Below are 20,083 nucleotides of genomic sequence, written 5' to 3'. Positions count from 1 at the left end.
TGGGGTCAAAATCATATATCTCTCAAGGTCGCCACACAGGTTGATAGAATAGTTAAAAAGGCCTTTGGGACGTTGAGCTTCATTAATAGAGGGACTGAGTTCAGGAGTGGAGAAGTCATGTTACAAATCTACAAATCTCTGGTGAGACCACACTTAAAGAGTATTGCGTTCAGTTTTGGTCACCTCATTAGGAAGGATGTGGAAGCTATGGAGAAGGTGCAAAGGAGATTTACCAGGATGTTCCCTGGATTGGAAAGTAAGACTTATGAAGTAAGGTTAGCAGAGCTGGAACTTTTCTCTCTGGAGCGTAAAAGGATGAAAGGAGACTTAATTGAGGCTTAAATGATGAGAGGCATAGATAGGGTGGGCATGCAGCATCTTTTCCCCAAGGCAGGAATAGCAAACACTAGAGGACATCTCTACAAAGTGAAGGGAAGGAAGTTTAGAGAAAATTTCAGGGGTTTTTTACACAAAGAATTGTGAATGCCTGGAATGCCTTGCCAGGGATGATGGTGCAGGCTGAAACACTGGGGGCATTTAAGAGACTCTTTGACAGGTGCATGGATGGAAAAGAAATATAGTGGTTTACGGGATTGGGAGGGTTTAGTATTTTCTTTAAGGAATATATTGGTCGGCACAACATCTAAGACCAAAGGACCTGTACTGTGCAGTATTGTTCTATGTTCTAAACTGCCAGCTGTCATGAGAATGTTGGCATATACCAGACTGCTATAGTTAGCAGATCAAAAAACAGTCCATTGAACTGAGCTAAATGTACCAACCAACCTGCATTTAAAGGTGACAATGTGCAACTCCTTTCTCTTAATAATTAACTCAGCAGGTCAGGCAACATCTGCAGAGAGAGCAACAGAGATAACAGTTCAAGTTTTAGTTTCTGAGCCTTCATATGAAAAGTTAAAAGTGAGGAGAATTTTGAGATGTAGAGAAAGTTACAGTAGCAGGGAAGGTCTGTGATAGAGCTGAATTGTGTCAGTTGATTGGCTGACACAAGTGGTGGTGAAATTGACTGATAAAGGCATTAATGAGAAATAAGGTGTAGGGTCTGCAGGGAGTGAAGGTTGGAAAAGTCAAATACATTTTGAAAATATCAGAAGATGTGGAAAAAATTCGTGAATGCTGACGAGTGAGACAGAAGGCTGAAACTTCTCATTTATTGAACACTAAATAACCTGCAGCTTCAGCCTTCCACTGCTTGGGTGATATCTGAATGGTTAGCTCTGTTCTGCTCTCCTCTCTTGTTGCATGACACATTGGGGATTTCCAACATGTTTCGCTTTTAGAATTACACAGTTTGCAGGACTATGATTTTGTTTTATCCAACCTGCATTCAAAATTAGTACACAGATAAATCAATAGACGAATGGCTGAAGGAATGGTGTGATGTTAATGAAAGATTTTAACTTTCATTTACATTGGCATGAACAGACTCTTTTTTAAAAGGTTAGAAATTTTTGATATGGGTTCAGGATAATCTGCTTGAGAATCACAAAAGGAGCTGGACATATTTGATTTAGAATGAATGGCATTGAGTTAACAAATTAGAGGAACATGAACAGGTATCCAAGGGCAATAATGATTGAGTGCAGGAGGAGAAATGAGGAAACAGAATCCTTGATTTAAGCAAACCTATTTTTAGTACAAGGAATTAGAAGATCTGCACCAAACAAGGCTAACCTGTCAATAGATAGGCTGAAAGATGGTAAGTAGAAGGTTAAATTTAATTTAGACGTACGGCACTATAACAGGCCCTTCTTGCTCACAATCCCATGCCACTCAAATATCCCAATTAGCCAACAACACCTGTATGTTTTGAAGGGTGGAAGGAAACAAAAGCACCCAGATGAAATTCACGCAGTGAAAACGTACAATCTCCTATGCTAAACATGGCACCCTAAATAAGCTCCATGGCCCAGAATTTGTCTGACTGACCGCAAATAAACACTTCCCATAACAATCTAATAATCTCGATAAAGTATTTACTCTGCTTTGATTCTTACTGTTGTCAGGTATCAGTTTGGAGAGATTCCAGATATCTGACAGATATAATGTCATCAAGCTGGTAAACCAGCCAAACACTTAAAATGATGTTACGGCTAGCAGAGTAGGAAGCAAAGAATACAATTTTAATTAATTTCTTAAACATTTTTTAGAATCCGATATAAAATTGAAGCATGTGATTAAAAAATAGAAGCTGAAATTTCATAAATAATCATTCAAAAAATATAATTCTCTGATATTTGGAAATATTCTTCTGAAGGAGTCACAAATCATATACATAAGCTTTGAGGTTTAGAGCCAGATAATTTGTTAAGCAGTGATTATGGCTTAGCAGGATGTTTAGTCTCTTACATCTCAACCAGCAAAGGGGAAAGCATTGAGAGTGCTCTATGGTAGGATAAGCTCATAAGAAGTTTAGTCCGTATCTATTCTTGTAATTGGACAAATAATGTTGCTAACTGCTCAGGAGTGCTTTAAATCACCAACAGCAAGTTTTGGAATTGCTCGTTAAACTGCACAAGTGCAGACGTGTTGAAGTTACAGGCAGTGAACATTGACCATTTCTGTTCTAACTGTAAAAGTAGCCCAATGCAATTCAGAATCAGCTTACACCATAAGGGGTCAATTGTATTCTCATGGGCAATGAGATTGCTGAATGACTACTAAAACAACTCTACATGATGCCACTATTTATTAAGAATATTTATTTTAATATATATACTTATGTACTGTGTATATGTGTAATATTTGTAACGCGAGTTTTTCACTGTTGTGCACTGTGACCCAGAGAACGCTGTTTCATCAGGTTGTACTGGTACAATCAGATGACAAATAAATTGGTTTACTTGCTTGGTGTGGACAGCATTTATTTCAGCAGCTCTGCCTTTAGCAATGATACAGGACCTTCCTTGTCTAGTTGTAGCACTGATCAAGTGTGCTGGGACCACTAGTATAGCAAGTTACACGCAAGTGAATAATTTTCTCAATAATCATCTGCATCTATTTTTTTTAAACTAGCATATCTTTGGGAAATCTCTGCCACTTAAGCAAGTTGACAGAATTCTCTCAAGAGAGCACTAACTACACCATCTTTCTGAAAGTGAACTTAAACTTGAACTATTTGTGACTGGAAAAAGAGTCAGCACCTTAACTATCACTTGTCATAAAGAAAACATCCTCGGATAACAAAATAAATCAATAATTTCATGGAACCAAAAGAAAAAGAACAAACAAGAACAGTACAAATCTAAGAACTGGAAGAATAACAAAAGATAAAACAGATAGTAATTACAATGAGATAAAGAGGTGTGAAAACAAACTTGCAAGAGATATTAAATTTAACACAAAAAAATCACATTTACATTAGAATACATTTAATGATAAAGGGAAATTGTGGCCCCATGCAGATTGAGAACTCTGATATTCAAAATTACAACAAAAAAGGAAGATATGTTGAATAATTATTTTGCATTAAAAACTACCTGTTGGAGCTCCCACTTCCCTACAGCCTCAAGGCCTGGGGTTTTTTTCCTATTATGCCCAGTGGGTCCCCAACTATGTGGACAAGGCCCACCCCCTCAAAAAAGCCATCTCTTTTCCCGTGTCAGCAGAGGCTCGGGAGGCTTTCAGGGATTGCTAGGGAGTAATCAGCATGGTTTTGTCAGGGGTAGATCATGCTTGACAAACCTGATTGAGTTTTTCGAGGGGGTTACAAAAAAGGTTGATGAAGGGAAAGCTGTGGATGTTGTCTAATTAGACTTTAGTAAAGCTTTTGATAAAGTTCCCCACAGGAGGTTAGGAAAAAAGGTGGAGCCATTAGGTATAAATGAGGAGGTAATGAAATGGATTCAGCAATGGTTGGATGGGAGGTGTCAGAGAGTAGTGGTAGAAAATTGTTTGTCCAATTGCAGTCCGGTGACTAGTGGAGTTCCTCAGGGATCGGTCCTCAGTCCACTATTGTTTGTTATATATATTAACGATCTGGAAGTAGGGGTGGAGAAATGGATAAGCAAGTTTGCGGATGATACAAAGATTGGTGGTGTTGTGGACAGTGAGAAAGATTACCGTAGATTAAAAGGTGATTTAGGAAGGCTGGAGGTGTGGGCTGAGAAATGGCTGATGGGATTTAATACAGATAAGTGTGAGGTGTTACATTTTGGAAAGGCAAATTTAAATAGGTCATATGCATTAAATGGTAGGCTATTGAGATATGCAGAGCAACAAAGTGATTTAGGAGTTGTGGTAAATAGTACCCTCAAGGCTGATACTCAGGTAGATGGTGTGGTGAAGAAGGCATTTGGAATGTTGGCCTTCATAAATTGGAGTATTGAATTCAAGAGTAGGGAGGTTATGATGAAATTGTACAAGGCATTGGTGAGGCCAAATTTGGAGTACTGTGTACAGTTTTGGTCACCAAATTATAGGAAAGATATAAACAAAATAGAGAGAGTGCAGAGAAGGTTCACGAGAATGTTGACAGGATTTCAAGGTTTGAGTTACAGGGAAAGGTTGTGCAGACTGGGGCTTTTTTCTCTGGAGCGTAGAAGATTTTTTTTAAATTTTTTTTATTTTTCACACCATAAACCACATTGACCATGATACATACATTTTCCTTTTCAAATATATACAGTGTCATTTTCTCCCCCCCCTCCCTCCTCCCATCCCACCCTCCCTACCTCCCCCCCCATCCATTTATTTTGAGAGGGGACTTGATAGAGGTGTTTAAGATTTTAAAAGGGACAGACAGAGTAAACGTGGATAGGCTTTTTCAGTTAAGAGTGGGGGAGATTCAAACTAGATGGTATGGTTTAAGATTGAAGGGGAAAAATTATAAGGGGAACATGAGGGGAAATTTCTTTACGCAAAGGGTGGTAGGGATATGGAATGAGCTTCCGACAGATGTGGTCGAGGCGGGATCATTGGTTACACTTAAGGAAAGACTGGATAGTTACATGGATAGGAGAGGACTGGAGGGGTATGGACCGGGTGCTGATCAGTGGGACTAGGAGGGTGGGGATTTGTTATGGCATGGACTAGTAGGGCCGAACTGGCCTGTTCTGTGCTGTAAGTGGTTATATGGTGAACCTCATCAAAGGTGATATTGCCAAGGCCGCAATGCATGCATGGACGAATCCACCCGTTCTAGGTGGAGAGCGATGCGTCAGACTTTGCCCTGGCTGCCACACTTAACCAGGCGGGCAGACATGTAGCATTTTTCTCCTGCATCCTCCAAGGCCCTGAGATTCAGCACTACCTCATCGAGAAGGAGCCCAGGCCATCATTGAGGTGGTATAGCACTGAAGGCACTATCTTGCCGGCAAATGATTTACCCTGCTGACTGACTAATGTGCAGTCGCTTTTATGTTCAATAACTGCAGCAGGGTAAAAACAAGAACATCAAGAGTCTGAAATAGAGAATCTAACTCTCCATCTACAACTTTTTTCTCTTTTTTAAAAACTTTATTTAATATTTTCCAAACAAAAACTTTTACAAAATCCATAATATAAAAATTAGAACTACAACTATCCCACCCCTCCCCCCCAACAAACCCCACAAGGGAAGCATTAAAAAAATAGTTATCACAGTTTAAGATATTACTAAATTCATACATTTCAAATAAGGCGACCACATCTGAACAAAAAAAAATCATAATTATCATGCAAATTATATGCTATTTTTTCCATATAAATACAGAACCTCAACTCATTATGCCAACAATTTACAATTATCTAAACTTCGTCTTTCCAAGAAATCGCAACACATTTACGCGCTACACAGTCAATGCTAAATGCAGAAATGCTGTCTGAAACTTATCTAACTCCAAGTCCATAAATGGAACAATATAACCCAACAAAAAATTTTTTGATCTAATAAAAATTGAATTTTAAACAAATATTGAAGAAAGTCCCTGATTTTATGCCAAAATGATTAAACTTTATCACAAAGCCAAACCAAATGTAAAAAAAGTTTCAACACATGATCCACATCTAAAACACAACTCTGAATTACTCAATCCATATTTTCTCAATTTCTCAGGGGTTAAATATAACTGATGCAAAAAAAGTTTATTTTATCCATAGTATCTTGTAACAACGCATGCATCTCCAAAATAAAACCCTTATCCAAAAAATAATAAATCATAAACAAATTTCATTAACTTGGGAATTTTCATTTCTCTTCCAAAATTTTCTTTCACTAATGCTCTAATTTGATAATAAACAAACAAAGAATTCCATGAAATTCCAAATTTCTCTCTAAGTTGGTTAAATGATAAAAATTTACCCTCTTTAAAATAACTTTATTCCTTTAATCTGCCAATTTCTTAAAAATCTATTATTCCATATAAAAAGAATTAACTTATTTTGATATATTGGAGCCTGAACCCATATTTTACCTTTTGAGCCTATTAATAAGTTCCTTTTAGTCCAAATCCCTAATAAGTGTTTCAAAACTGTACATTATATCTTTGTAGTAAAACAGAATTTTATTTAAATACAAATTGATATGGACAAGGTTCCAGTATACCAGCCAATTCTACCTTGGCCCAACTAGGGGGACACGAAACATCCATCATATGATTAATAAATCTTAATTGAGCTGCCTCATAATAATTTTGAAAATGAGGTAATTGCAAACCTCCCAAAGCATACTTCCAAGTCAATTTATGCATTGCTACTCTTGCTAGTTTTCCTTTCCATAAAAATTTGTGGAAAGATATTCATCTTAATACAGTTTACTCCACCTATTAATGACAAAGGTAAATTCTTCCATTTAATCAAATCAGCTTTGATCTTTCTCATCAATGGTACATAGCTTAAATGATACAATGATTGAATATTTACATCAATCATTATCCTAAATTCTTAATTTTATCAATCCAACAAAGTTTAGTAATTTGTCTACACTAGTCATAATTTCCTTCAGAAATTGGCAATATTTCACTTTTATCCCAATTCACTTTATATCCTGATAATTTACCATATTGTTCTAAACATTCTTGCAAGTAAATTAAAGATCGTTCCAGATTAGTTAAATATATCAAAACATCATCTGCAAATAAATTAATCTTATATTCGTCATCTGTTAACTTTATACATCTAATATTTGTATTTTGTGTAATAGCCTGAGCTAACAGTTTGATGACCAATGCAAATAGAGCTGGTGACAGAGGACAACCTTGATGAGCTGAACACGATAATTTAAAGAAAGAAGAGGTTTGACCATTTGTCACCACCCTAGCTACAGGATTATTATATAATGCCTTCACCCAACCAATAAAAAAGGATCCAAACTTATATTTCTCTAACACTTTAAATAAAAAATTCCATTCAACCCTAACAAAAGCTTTTTCAGCATCTAATGCAACTACCATTGGTAGGTCAGGTTCCTGTCATGAAGAGTTGATCAGTGAAATCACTCTAAGAATATTATCAGAAGCATACCTATTTTTAATAAAACCAGCCTGATCAGCATGTACCAATTGTGGTATATACTTAGCAAGTCTATTGGCCAATAATTTCACTATTATTTTATAATCAACATTAAATTAAAAAATTGGCTGATATGAAGCTATTTTCAAAGGGTCTCTATCTTTTTTTGGTATAACTGTTATTATTGCACTTAAACATGCATCTGGTAAGGCTTGTTCTTGAGTTACTTGATGAAGAACATCCATAAATAAAGAGGACAGATCATCATAAAAAACTTTATAAAATTCAACAGTGAACTCATCATCTCCTGGAGATTTCCCATTAGACATTTGTTGAATAATATCCTTTATTTCTAAATCTGTAAAAGGAGAATCTAATTTTCCTGACAAAAAAAGATTCAATAGAACCAGCTTCTCAAACTGCCTCAGAAGCATATAATTTCTGATAAAATGACAAAAATTGGTCATTGATTTCCTGAGGTTTAAAAGTAACTGAATTATCTTTCCTTACAGCATTAATAGTTCTTGATGCTTGTTCTGTTTTCAATTGCCAAGCCAAATCTTTATGGCTCCGTCCCCTAACTCATAATAATGCTGTTTAGATCTTTGAATCAAACATTCAAATTAGTATGTTTGTAATGTATTATATCATAACTTCAAATTTGTCAAAACTGCCTTATTATCCTCCATACAATTCCTCTGAAGTTCTTTTTCCAAATCAGCTATCTGTTTTTCCAATAACTGAGTCTCTGCCAAAAATTTATTCTTTTCCTTTGATGCATAGCTAATAATTTGACTACGTAAAAACTCCTTCAAAGTATCCCATACAGTAAAATTACTCTGAACTGTATTGCTATTCAAATCTAAAAAAAAACAATTTGATCCTTAATAAATTTTACAAATTCTGTTTTTTTCAATAACATTACATTAAACCTCCAACGAAAGGTTGATTGAACAACTTCCGGTCCAACACAAGAAATGAGTAACAATGAATGATCAGAAATTATTCTACTCTTATACTCAGCTTGAATAAAACATGATTGCAAATGTGCTGATACCAAAAAAAAGTCAATTCTTGAAAATGAATCATGGCGCGAGGAATAAAATGAAAAATTTTTCTCAATAGGGTTTAACCTTCTCCAAACCTCTATCAAATTCAAAGAAACCAATTGAACTGCTGCTTTTGATTTTCGAAGATTTATCTAATAATGGTTCTAATACACGTTTAAAATCTCCCCCAATCAAAATATTTTCTTTAGCTTGGCTTAAAGTTAAAAAAGCTTCAGACATAAATTGTTCATCATCGACGTTAGATGCATACACATTCAACAAAGTCCATGGCTCAGCAAAGAGTTTACAATTAATCATTAAAATTCAGCTAGCTGATTCCACCAAAGATTTAAGTCCGAATGGTATTTTCTTATGAATCAGAATCGCCACTCCTCTTGCTTTCGAATTAAAGGAAGATGAAAAGACATGACCGACCCAATCCCTCTTCAATTTCAAATGTTCTCTTTCAGTAAAATGAATTTCCTGCAAAAAAGCAATATCAACTTTCATCTTTTTTATATAGGCTAAGACACATTTTTGTTTAATCAGATTATTTAAACCCTGCACATTAAATGTTGCAAAATTCAAATTAGACATTGTTATCAAAATAAAATAAAACAGAATGAAAACCCCTCTTTCTATTCCTTCTATTCACAGAGAGAAAAAAACCCTTCTCTGATAACAAAATTTAAAGCTCCCCTTGCTAAGTAATCTAAATTAAGCAATCACAAAACCCCTCTCTAAACAAAATAAAACCTACACTAATAAAAATGTGGGGTTTTTTTTATAAAAAAGAAACTACAAAAGTAGTATCTCCCCACTTAACTGGGTGTGGAAAGAAATAAAATCCTTCCCGCTAGTGGCAGACGACTTCCAAAAGCTTCAGCGACCTCCATCCCCCCCCCCAACCGGACTTAAAATTATGTCTAAATCAGCTCACAACCCCAATGAATTCAAACCCAAAACTTGTTCCAGATCATCAATATCATTCAAGTTCTTTGACATATTTGTCTTCCCATTCCCATTTCCATTCTTCTTATCAGATGTCTTTCTGTTAGGCGAAAAATGCCTTCCAGTAGTCCTGTCTGGCAAAGAATTGGCAAAAATTAAAGCATCATGATCATTCTCAAAAAACTGTGATTGGAAGTTCCCATAAAAGATCTTCGATCTTCAAAACTGCAGGGCAGCTAAAAGAAAATTTATAACCCTTCCTCAAAACCACTTCTTTAGCAGAATTAAATTCGTAATGCCTTTTAATAATTTCTTGACTTAGATCTGGATAGAAAAACACCTTATTTCCTTGTACCATCAACGGGGATTGATATCTATGTGCATTTTGGACTGCTAATCTCAAAATAGTTTCCTTACTTGATAGCGTAGACAACGAATCAAAACAGCTCATGGAAGTTGGCCCGGATATGGTTAATTTCGTAAAGCCCTATGTGCTCTATCTAATTACAAACCTTCTGGAAAAAATTCCAATCCCAGTGCTTCAGGAATCCACTATTTAAAATGTTTTATTGGATCCAAACCTTCAATTCCTTCAGGAATTCTCACTATTTTAATATTATTCCGATGCCTTTGATTTTCTTCAATAAATCCTTCTGAATTTCCCATCTGACAAAAGAATCTTCCACTTTTTCTATTTTTTTCTTCCATCTTCTTAAAATTGTCTTGAACTGTATTCACTATATTCAAGCATCTGTTGACATCAGCTTTAACTACAGAAATAAATTTCTTAACAGAAGAAACTTCTTCACAAATATTATTCATTTTTTCAATCAAATTCATAAATCCATGATCAATCTGAGTAGACATTTGTGTTGACATATTACCCATTTGATGAGCTATAGATTCTAAAATTATAAAAACAGCATCAAAGTAGTATCTCTAGACTCTCCATGAGGCCTACCTTCTTTCCCTTCAATAAGTCAGTGAATCTTCTTCTATTTCTTCAATTTGGCACAAAGCTTTTTCTTCTTGTACTTTTGATTCTGCCATTTTCATCACTTTGCTTCTGGTCTGCACACCAGCAGACCCAGACCTGACATGTTCAGGCCACTGCCGGCCAACTTCGCTGACAGCTCAGACCCTATCCAGAAGATCACGTACTCGTGATGCACCGCACATGCCCAGCAGTGCCAGGGCCTGCGTATGTGCGTCTTCTGATGCACTGCCTTGGGCCTCCATGCCACCGAGACCCGCAGCAGTATCGCGCATCGGGCCCGACACTATTAACTCCAACACTTCTACAGTGTGCCCGACATCACGGTGCGCTGATCAAGATAAGAAGAAAAAATTGGAAGCCCGGCGCCATCTTGCGAGGGCACCGGGGTAATACTTAAACAAGCTGGAGTGCATTGCTGCTTAGGTGGCTGTCCAATTGATTCAGTGGATTCCACTTGGTAAGTAGGCCTCATTTCTTCTGTACTTTTAAAAGGAATTTTCTTCTGAATTCGTGCTCTCGACTTCTTTGTATTAGCAGCCATTATAGTCTTTTAACATTCAGACAACTTCCAAACAAACTTTCCAGACTTTTTTAAGTGCTTTAATTCGGGTATTTATTAGTCCAATTGAGGGAAAACGGAATTACACTTCTTCTTCCTTTGCCATCAGGCCACACCCCCTCTCCACCTACAACTTTGATATCTTGTACTGGTCTGAAAAGCTCAATGAACCTTCTGATGCTCTGTCCCAAGGGGCTTGCGCCAGTGTGCACATAGACTACTTACAAGCCTTCCACACTGATCTCTGCCACTCTGGGGTCACCAGGTTCTTCCATATCATCAAAGCCCACACCTCCCCTATTCAGTTGAGGACATCAGGATGATGACCAGAAACTGCCAGGTCTGTGCAGAGTGCAAACCACACTTCTACCAACCAGACATGTAACACCAAATTAAGGCCACCCTCTCCTTTGAGGGCCTGAGCATAGATTTCAAGGGGCCCCTGCCCTCTTCAAACTGCAACATGTACTTCCTCAACATCATTGAAGAGTACTCACATTTCCCATTTGCCATTCTCTGCCTGGAAATGACGAATGCCACCATCATCAAAGCCTTGTACAACCTTTTCACCCTGTATGGATATCCTTGCTATATTCATACCGAACAGGAGATCCTCCTTCATGAGCGATGAGCTGCACCAATATCTGATGGCCAGAGGTATGGTCAAAAGCAGAACCACTACCTGCAACACCCAAGGGAATGGACAGGTGGGAAGGGAGAACGCCACTATCTGGAACACCGATCTCCTCACCCTGACACTGAAAGGTCTGCCTGTCTCCCATTGGTAAGAGGTCCTTCCCAATGCCATCCATGCAATCAGATCCCTCCTGTGCACTGCCACCAATGTCACCCCTCAGAAAGGTAGTTTCCCTTCCCCAGGGAGTCCACGTCGGGAACTACGCTGCCATTCTGGTTGACATTCCTAGGGTCAATCCTGCTCCAGAAGCATGGAGAAGCCACAAGTCCGACCCACTGGTCGAGAGGGTCCACCTCTTCCATGCCCAGTCTCAATAAACCTATGTGACATACCTGGTTGTGCGCAAGGACACCGTGTCCATCCAAGACCTGGTGCATGTGGGAGGACATGGGATCCCAGCTGACCAACCAATATATCCATCCCGCCGATCACCCATCACATACCATGTTACCTGACCCCATTCCCCAACCCAGCTATCTCAGTTCAGTTGCCAGAGACCCCACCCATCGACAACAACCAGACCATCGAGGAGTCAACAGCTGAGCCAGAGCCAACATTACGATGGTCACAACATCAGACAAGGCCACTGGATGGATTGAATCTGTGATGGACATGGAACCCACCACCCCACCACACTCCTTTTAAAAATAGGAGGTGAATGTGGTGGACCACTGCTAATATTGTTTGTACATGTATGGCTGGCCCACCTTTTTCTGATTGTACCTGTGACCCCTCCCCCTTGATTCCCCTAATAAAGGTGCTGATTCCATACCCCCTCCCCCAGAACAAGCTAGAGTCTTGAGTCAACAGCATGAGATGTGCCGTCATTTTAGGGTAATAAAAGCTTGTCAGTCAAGTAACTTCTCACTTTGGAGTTAGTGCATTAGAACATAAGAAATAGGAATCAGAGTGGGCCATCTGGCCTGTCGAGCCTGCTCTGCCAGCCAATGAGATCATGGCTGATCTGATGATAGTTCATCTCCATCTACTTGCTTTTTACCCTTTCCCTTAATTCCCCTATTATGAAAAATCTATCCAACCTTGTCTTAAATATTTACTGAGGTACCCTCCACTTCTTCAATGGGCAGAGAAATCCATAGATTCACCACTCTCTGGCAAAAGAAGTTGCTCCTCATCTCTGTCCTAAATCCTGAGGTTATAACCCATAATTTTAATCTGCCCAACCAACGAAAATAACTTAGCCACCTCTGTCTTATCTATCATATCATCTCCAATTTTGTTTTACTATAACTAACAGGGCCAGGATTTGGTCTATGAGGACTTCAAAGTTGTAATTGAAGTAAATGATTTGAACCTTGAGGGCCTCTCTGGCCATTATCTGTTCTTATTCTACTATATTCAGATTTTATTCATTGTTTAATGGTGTATATCAAATATCAGCAGCCTTCAAGAACATTGACGATGCAAAACGTTGGCCTGAAGTTTCATATTTTGTTGGGTCAGATGGCGTAAAGACTTATTGTGTGCAGCACCAGGTTGTGAGCCCAATTCTGCAAAACCCAGACGTGCTTGACTCTCGAGGCATTGGCTGCTGCCGAAAGGTCCTGCGTTCTTTTTTTCTGCATGATGTTGCAGCAGATAAAGGAAAATTAAGGTAAACCAGGGACCAGAACTTAACCCAAGGAGAGAGCCAGTAATTGGAAAAATAATCAGCCTCTGGAGGAAAAGATTAGAAATCCATTCAGTTTTGCATGGAGAGGTGGCTAGTATTTGGTGCTGGGGTTGATATTAGATGAGTAGACAACTGGGAAATTTTGAGTGGCCAGTAGACTGGAGGGGTGGCAGGGGAGTCAATAAGTGTAGGTTATCCAGTAAAGTATCTATCCTAAGCTGGTAAACTGTGAATTGCTTCAATTCAGGTTGTTGCTGCACCTTAAAACTTGATTGTTCCAGGAGTGCTAATTAACTAGAACTCATCTCAAGGGAGTATTGCTCAGGGAGGATGTCATTCAGGAAATGGTCACAATTATGTTTGACTCTGGAAAGGGTTAATGCTCCTTTACATAGGCTGATGATTGGAGTTGAAGGTTGTTATACTTGGAAGAAGGATTCAAATCTGACCAAAAATAGTGAACGCAGCCTCTCCAAGATAGTTTCCAGGAGAAATTCATTGAGAATTCACAACAAACAATTGGCAATGTTGTGACGTTACATTCTCTGCTCAGAAATCCAACAGAGTTGTTAGGGACATTCTTCAATATCCATCTCACAAGGCAGTGCAAGTTCTTGGCCCTTTTCCCTTCATTAATTTGTCGATTACCATGATAACCATGTTAAAAGTTTCTCTGAATGATTCATTATGATGGTGCCAATTTCATTTTGTCAAACTGACAAAATAAATCTGTCCACACACTTCATCTTTGACAGTACTCTCCTGTCCCTCCAAGCTTGGCAAAGGTTATTGTTGGATGGAAAGGTATTTTAATACCATCATGAACTACTCTTTTCCTTATCATACCCTTTGTTCCTCCATCCCCCTTTAAATTTGGTAGATGCAATGTCTTTCTCCTATCAGAGATGTCATCCATAGATCCACTCCAACCTGCAGATGGAATTGTAAAGTTGCGGATGAACCATAAAGGGAGTATTGCGGCTTCAGTGTTCTTGAAGAAGTGAAACCCCAATTAGATTGGATTCACACCGTGAAATGAAAATTAGGTCCCACATGCGGACAACCACAAATCCTTGCCAATTTTCCACTGCACTTGAACCATTTATTTTCCAAAGCAGTCACATTCAGAAGAGACGGTATACTTTGAAAGACAGCCTCAGATGAATGAATATCCATAAGGTCATGCTAATGGGATCATTCTCAATGTTGAATTTTGGTCTTACTTGAGAACAAAAATGATCAGTTCCTTTCACAGTGGAACCTTTGTACCAATTTCTATAAGAATTGAGAGCTGTGATTTGTTTGTCTTTTTATGGAGAATTTACAAATTTCTGGTCTGCAATCCACTATTTTATTGTTGTTATTTTCTTATGTTCCATTTGCATCATTCATGATGCAAACTTACTTTTGGATAAATCCATTCATCTTTTATCCTATTAAAAAACACCTCTCTGATATGGCTGCTTTTTGAAGGGATTATGGGAGGAAGATGAATTCTAATATTTTTGTGGCAAAAAAAAAAGGTTCATTAAAATCACAAATAATGTAGCAGATCAAAATTTGGATCAAGAAGGATTGCCTTCAGGAAGCAAAGAGTTTTAATAAAGAAACAGGGAAAATTTTTGAAACAAGTTTTAACTAACATTTCTTTGATAATTGCAAAGATACAGGTTGAAGCATGGAGCAAGGATTATTCTATATACGATTAGTTGGGACTGATTATGACTACATTGAGGAGAATGCAGATTTTTTTCTGAGTTCTGATCTATTGGTTTCTCTGACAATGAGTGTATTGAAAGTTGATCTAAATGATTTATTATTGACTGTGCTGCAGTGACTCTGTTAAATTGTAAACATAAATCTGCCAAAATGCTTTTTTTGAGAGTGCTCTTTGGGTAAGTGCATCAGTCTCAAGAACCTAATAGTCAACATAAGCGTCATGCATATCATCAGACCAAAAAAGAGGGAAGTGGTGCTTAATGGGAAAGGAAATGGTGGAGTTGGATCAGAGGCTCTTATTACCCAAGTCACAAAGATGGGTCCCACAATCCTTCAGCTGGCAATTCTGTTATCTACTCTGGGATCAAACCCTTCAACACTCATTCTACCAGAGTCTGTTAGATTCTATTAATTTACATGGAAGGAAACTGAGCACACACCCAGATATATCATTAATACCTAGATCCCTTGAGCTAGGCCACCCCCATCATCTAACCCACATAAAGGTGATATGAATAGCTCTGTGTGTGTGTGTGTGTGTGTGTGTGTGTGTGTGTGTGTGTGTGTGTGTGTGTGTGTGTGTGTGTGTGTGTGTGTGTGTGTGTGTGTGTGTGTGTGTGTGTGTGAAACAATGAAACAATTTAAAAATCCCATGAGTCCAAATTGTTGAGTTGATACAACTCCAAAGGTGGGTCCATGTACTCTTAAAATAAACTTCAACTTGTTACTGTGTACTTGGCATCACAGCAACCATTATATTGCCAAGTCCATGCGAGAGATAACTCTTGATTCAAGTAATTACTGCCCTGGCTCATTTCTCATTTGTTTTGAATTGGTAGACATATGTTCTCTGTTTGAGGCTCCTGGAATGGCCATTTTCATTTCCTTGGGTATACACTCAGAAATTTATTTAAGACCAATGGGAAAAATAGTCACTCATTCTTCATATTTGGAAGGGGATGTATATTAACATAATTCTTAACATTCTGAAGAATCCAGAATAAACAATTGTATTAGCTACTATGAAAAAAATGTACAAGAGACCATAGCAGTTTCAAAGCAAAAGAAGAATTGGATTTAACATCTCCACATTATTTCTCATTTCCCACCCTGCAGGATCTACTGGAACAATGAAAGGTCGTGGGTTTTAAAGGAACGGAATATGAGATTTGCAGCAGCCAAATAATGTCCCAATGGATACAAGTCAAGGAGCTGTATCATATGAAGTCCATTTGAGAAAGACCTCAAGGGAATTGAATTGTTATTCAACCATCTTCATCCAAGTAATTTAAATTATGTGGTTACTCACGGGTATGACAGGCAGTTTTAAAAACAGCCAAATGCCCTTGGGCTGGAAATCCATGATAACATGCACTAAAATAATCCTGCTTGAGAGATCCACACCAATTTGTAACAGTGTGGGATTTTTGCAGACACCTTAGTTGAAGTACATTTTGAAGTGTGATAGATATATTTTATTTTATATTGTATATAGATATGTTTTAAAGGAAATAGATTGTGGGGGTTTAGTGTGTAAGTCACAAACAAACAAACACTTCACAAAACAGATCTCATTTAAAATGCAGAGCTTTGCTTTAAGTGAGTCATGCAGGCACCGAGAGCCTTTGCAAAGACAATGAAACAATGAGTCTGCTTTGCTAAGGAACGTCAAAAGCAGATTTAAATGGATTATTGTTTTGAAAACAATAGTTGAACGGGCTCAGAAGATTGAGTCTGGTCCCACAGTCTGTCTGGTTGCAGTTTTCTGTTCTAAGAAGGTCATGTGGTTTTGCCAGCAGAGAGAGAAGAAGGACAAAACAGGTTTTCTCTGAGAGCGAGGGAGAGAGAGAGAGAGAGAGAGAGAGAGAAAAGGAGAGAGAAAGAGAAAATTCAGTTTGAGTTCTGCAGTGGCTTTTCAAAGCTTGCAGCTTGTTTAAACCCCATTTTGAAGGGTAATGAATGCTATAACATCTTGATTTTGTTTCACAATCGATCTTACACACATAAAAAATCAATGGCATCAGGTTCAAAGATACACGTGGTGTGTGATTGAATTTCTAAATACCTGATCTTTTAAAGTGAAATAATTTCTGGAGCATTTTAGAGATATTTTAGCATCCTTCCTTTGAGAATAAAAATATTATCCACTCATGTTGATAAACACCACAGTAACCAAAAAAAATTTGACACTGAGCCAAGTTAGGGCAGATGATCACAGCCTGCTATTAAATTGAGATCATGAATATATAACTTTAAATTTTAAATTTTACTTTTCCTGTTGTTTTTAAAATTAAAAACTACAGAGTTTTAAAGTTAAAACCCACTTTGGTCACAGGATCAAGACTGAGACATCATGCATTCATTCCACTCAGCTGGTTTAGCCATCAGTGAACCATCTTACTCAGCCACATTGAAACCAGATATGCAATGATAAGCTGGAGTTCATTTCCATGTCATTGCACTTTAAGTGGTAAAATTACCAGAATGATGAACCAATAAGAATTCACTTGGGAAATCATAAACCTCTCTCTGTTATTCAAAATAGATTCTTTAAAGGACTCAAGAGAAACCAGCTCATAAATGATGTGATGCCTATGAGAAAGTGATGTGTCATCAACTGCTAAGATAAAATTTGGACTTTAACTAACTTACAGTTGCTTGGGAAAAATATGTGTTAGTAGCCTGTTCCATGATTTATTCAACTTCCAGAGAAATATATGGTTTTAATGCAACAATATTGAGAATCAGAATAGATCTAAGGTTGCTTCTTTGTTTCAGAAGGGCAAGAAGAATAAACCAATAAGCATTCAGTGAACCATTTGCCAATGGAAGTATTTAAGAAAATCTTGAAGTATAGGCTCCAAGGAAGCGATGGATTGGTGCAGTGCACCAGAGTGAGGGAACATCACTGGCAATTGACTTGTGGAAACCAGGTATGGGGACTAGGATTCATGAGGGTGGCACAGGCAAGCAGGGTTCCCCAAGGACAATGCTTCAGGAATTTGAAACAAAACACAAGGACTTGGATGTCTCGAGCTTGACTTCACCTCAGACCTGGAAAGGAAGCCATGTGGGTGCAGATATTACAGTGGCACAGGATGTGGCTGCATAGGAGGAGGCAGCAGGATCCAAGGACACAGAACATCTCTGAAGGGACTCTCTTTTGCTTCTCTTTTTTGTCTTGATAAGGGGGCTGCATTGTTACTGCTTCATTGTAAAACTCTGGTCAGGTTGTACTTGGAGTACTGTGTCTAATTCTGGTCACCACATGATAGGAAGTAAGGGTTGTGCTGGAGAGAGTGCAGAGGAGGTTCAACAGGGTTTTGGCTGGATTGGAATACTTTAGTTATAGGGAATATCGGATGGGCTGGGTATGATTTTCCTGGAGGGAAGAACATTGAGGGGTGACCTGATAGTGGGTTCTAAAATTTTAAGAGCCTTAGATAGGGTCAGGACATTGAGATCTCGGATGGGCAGGCAGCCAGTGTGAAGATCCGTGGTCGGGGCATCAGGAGCTTGGATGGATGGGAAGTTTGGTGTCGGGAGCTCAGATGGATGGACGGCCGAGGCAAGGGTTCATGGTCGGGGTGGGTGGGTGGTCGAGGCAAAAAAATGGGGGGAATCAACTTTTACATGAGTATATATGGTATTTGAAAAGATACTTACAAAGGAAAGCCATCATAGGATATAGACCTAATGTGGGCAAGTGGAAATGATGCAGATGAGCAAAACATTCCACATGGATAAGGAAGGGTAAAGTGAAACATGAAGGTCTTCGGATGCTGTGATTGTAGTAAAAAACAGAAAAGCTAGAGGAGCTCAGCAGGTCTCAAAGCATTGACAGAAGGTAAAGATATATAACCGACATTTCAGGCCAAAGTCTTTTTAAAAAAAAGTATAATTTAAAATTTTTGGCCCATGAGCCCGTGCTACCCAATTACACCCAAATGACCTGCAATTCCAAGTACATTTTATTTTAAATGGTGGGAGGAAACTGGAGCACACAAAGGAAACCTATGGAGACATGAGGAGAATGTACAAACTACTTACAAGCACAACAGTCACTGTCACTGTAACATCATTGTGCTAACTGATACACTAACTGTGCCACCCAAGGTATAAGTGAAAAGTAGGTTGGGACCTGAATTAAAAGGCTGTGGAGAAGGGAATAAAAGGGATGGGAATGAACACAGATCAACAGAAAAAAGGTGAGAATTGGACATAGATAAGAAAGGAGAGGAAACATAGGAACATAGGAAGTAGGAACAGGAGTAGGCCAAAAATGGCCCATCGAGCCTGCTCCGCCATTCAATACGATCATGGCTGATCTAATTTATGACCTAACTCCACCTACCTGCCTTCTCCCCATATCCCCTAATTCCTCTATCATGAAAAGATTTATCTAACCGAATTTTAAATATGTTTAATGAAGCAGCTTCAACCACTTCCCTGGTTAGAAGCAACATTCACTACTCTCTGTGAAAAACTATTTTTCCTCATCTCTGTCCTAAACCTACTCCCCCGAATCTTGAGACTGTGTCCTCTCATTTTAGTTTCCCCGGCCAGCTCAAAAAACCTTCCTACATCTATCCTATCCATACCCTTCATAATCCTATATGTTTCTATAAGATCTCCTCTCATTCTTTTGAACTCGAGCGAATACAATCCTAGACGATTTAATCTTTCATCATAAGTCAACCCCTTCATCCCAGGGATCAACCTAGTAAACCTCCTCTGGACCATCTCCAAAGCCAGTATATCCTTCCTCAAATATGGAGACCAGAACTGGACACAGTACTCCAGGTGCGGTCTCACCAGTACCTTATACAGTTGCAACATTACCTCCCTACTTCTGAATTCAATTCCTCTAGCGATGAAGGCCAAGGTGAAAATTGATTGAGGAAGTGGGTGGTTCTGTGAATGAAAAGTTGGAGGAAAGGAGATAGAGGGAAAAGCAAAGAGAGAGAGAGACAGACAGACAGACAGACAGAGCTAGAAGAAAAGAGAAATAGGAAAGATGTGGGGGGAA

This window comes from Narcine bancroftii, chromosome 1 (assembly GCF_036971445.1).
Source record: "Narcine bancroftii isolate sNarBan1 chromosome 1, sNarBan1.hap1, whole genome shotgun sequence".
Taxonomy (NCBI): domain Eukaryota; kingdom Metazoa; phylum Chordata; class Chondrichthyes; order Torpediniformes; family Narcinidae; genus Narcine; species Narcine bancroftii.
The sequence above is the reverse complement of the archived record's forward strand: the minus strand, read 5'-3'. Positions refer to the sequence as shown.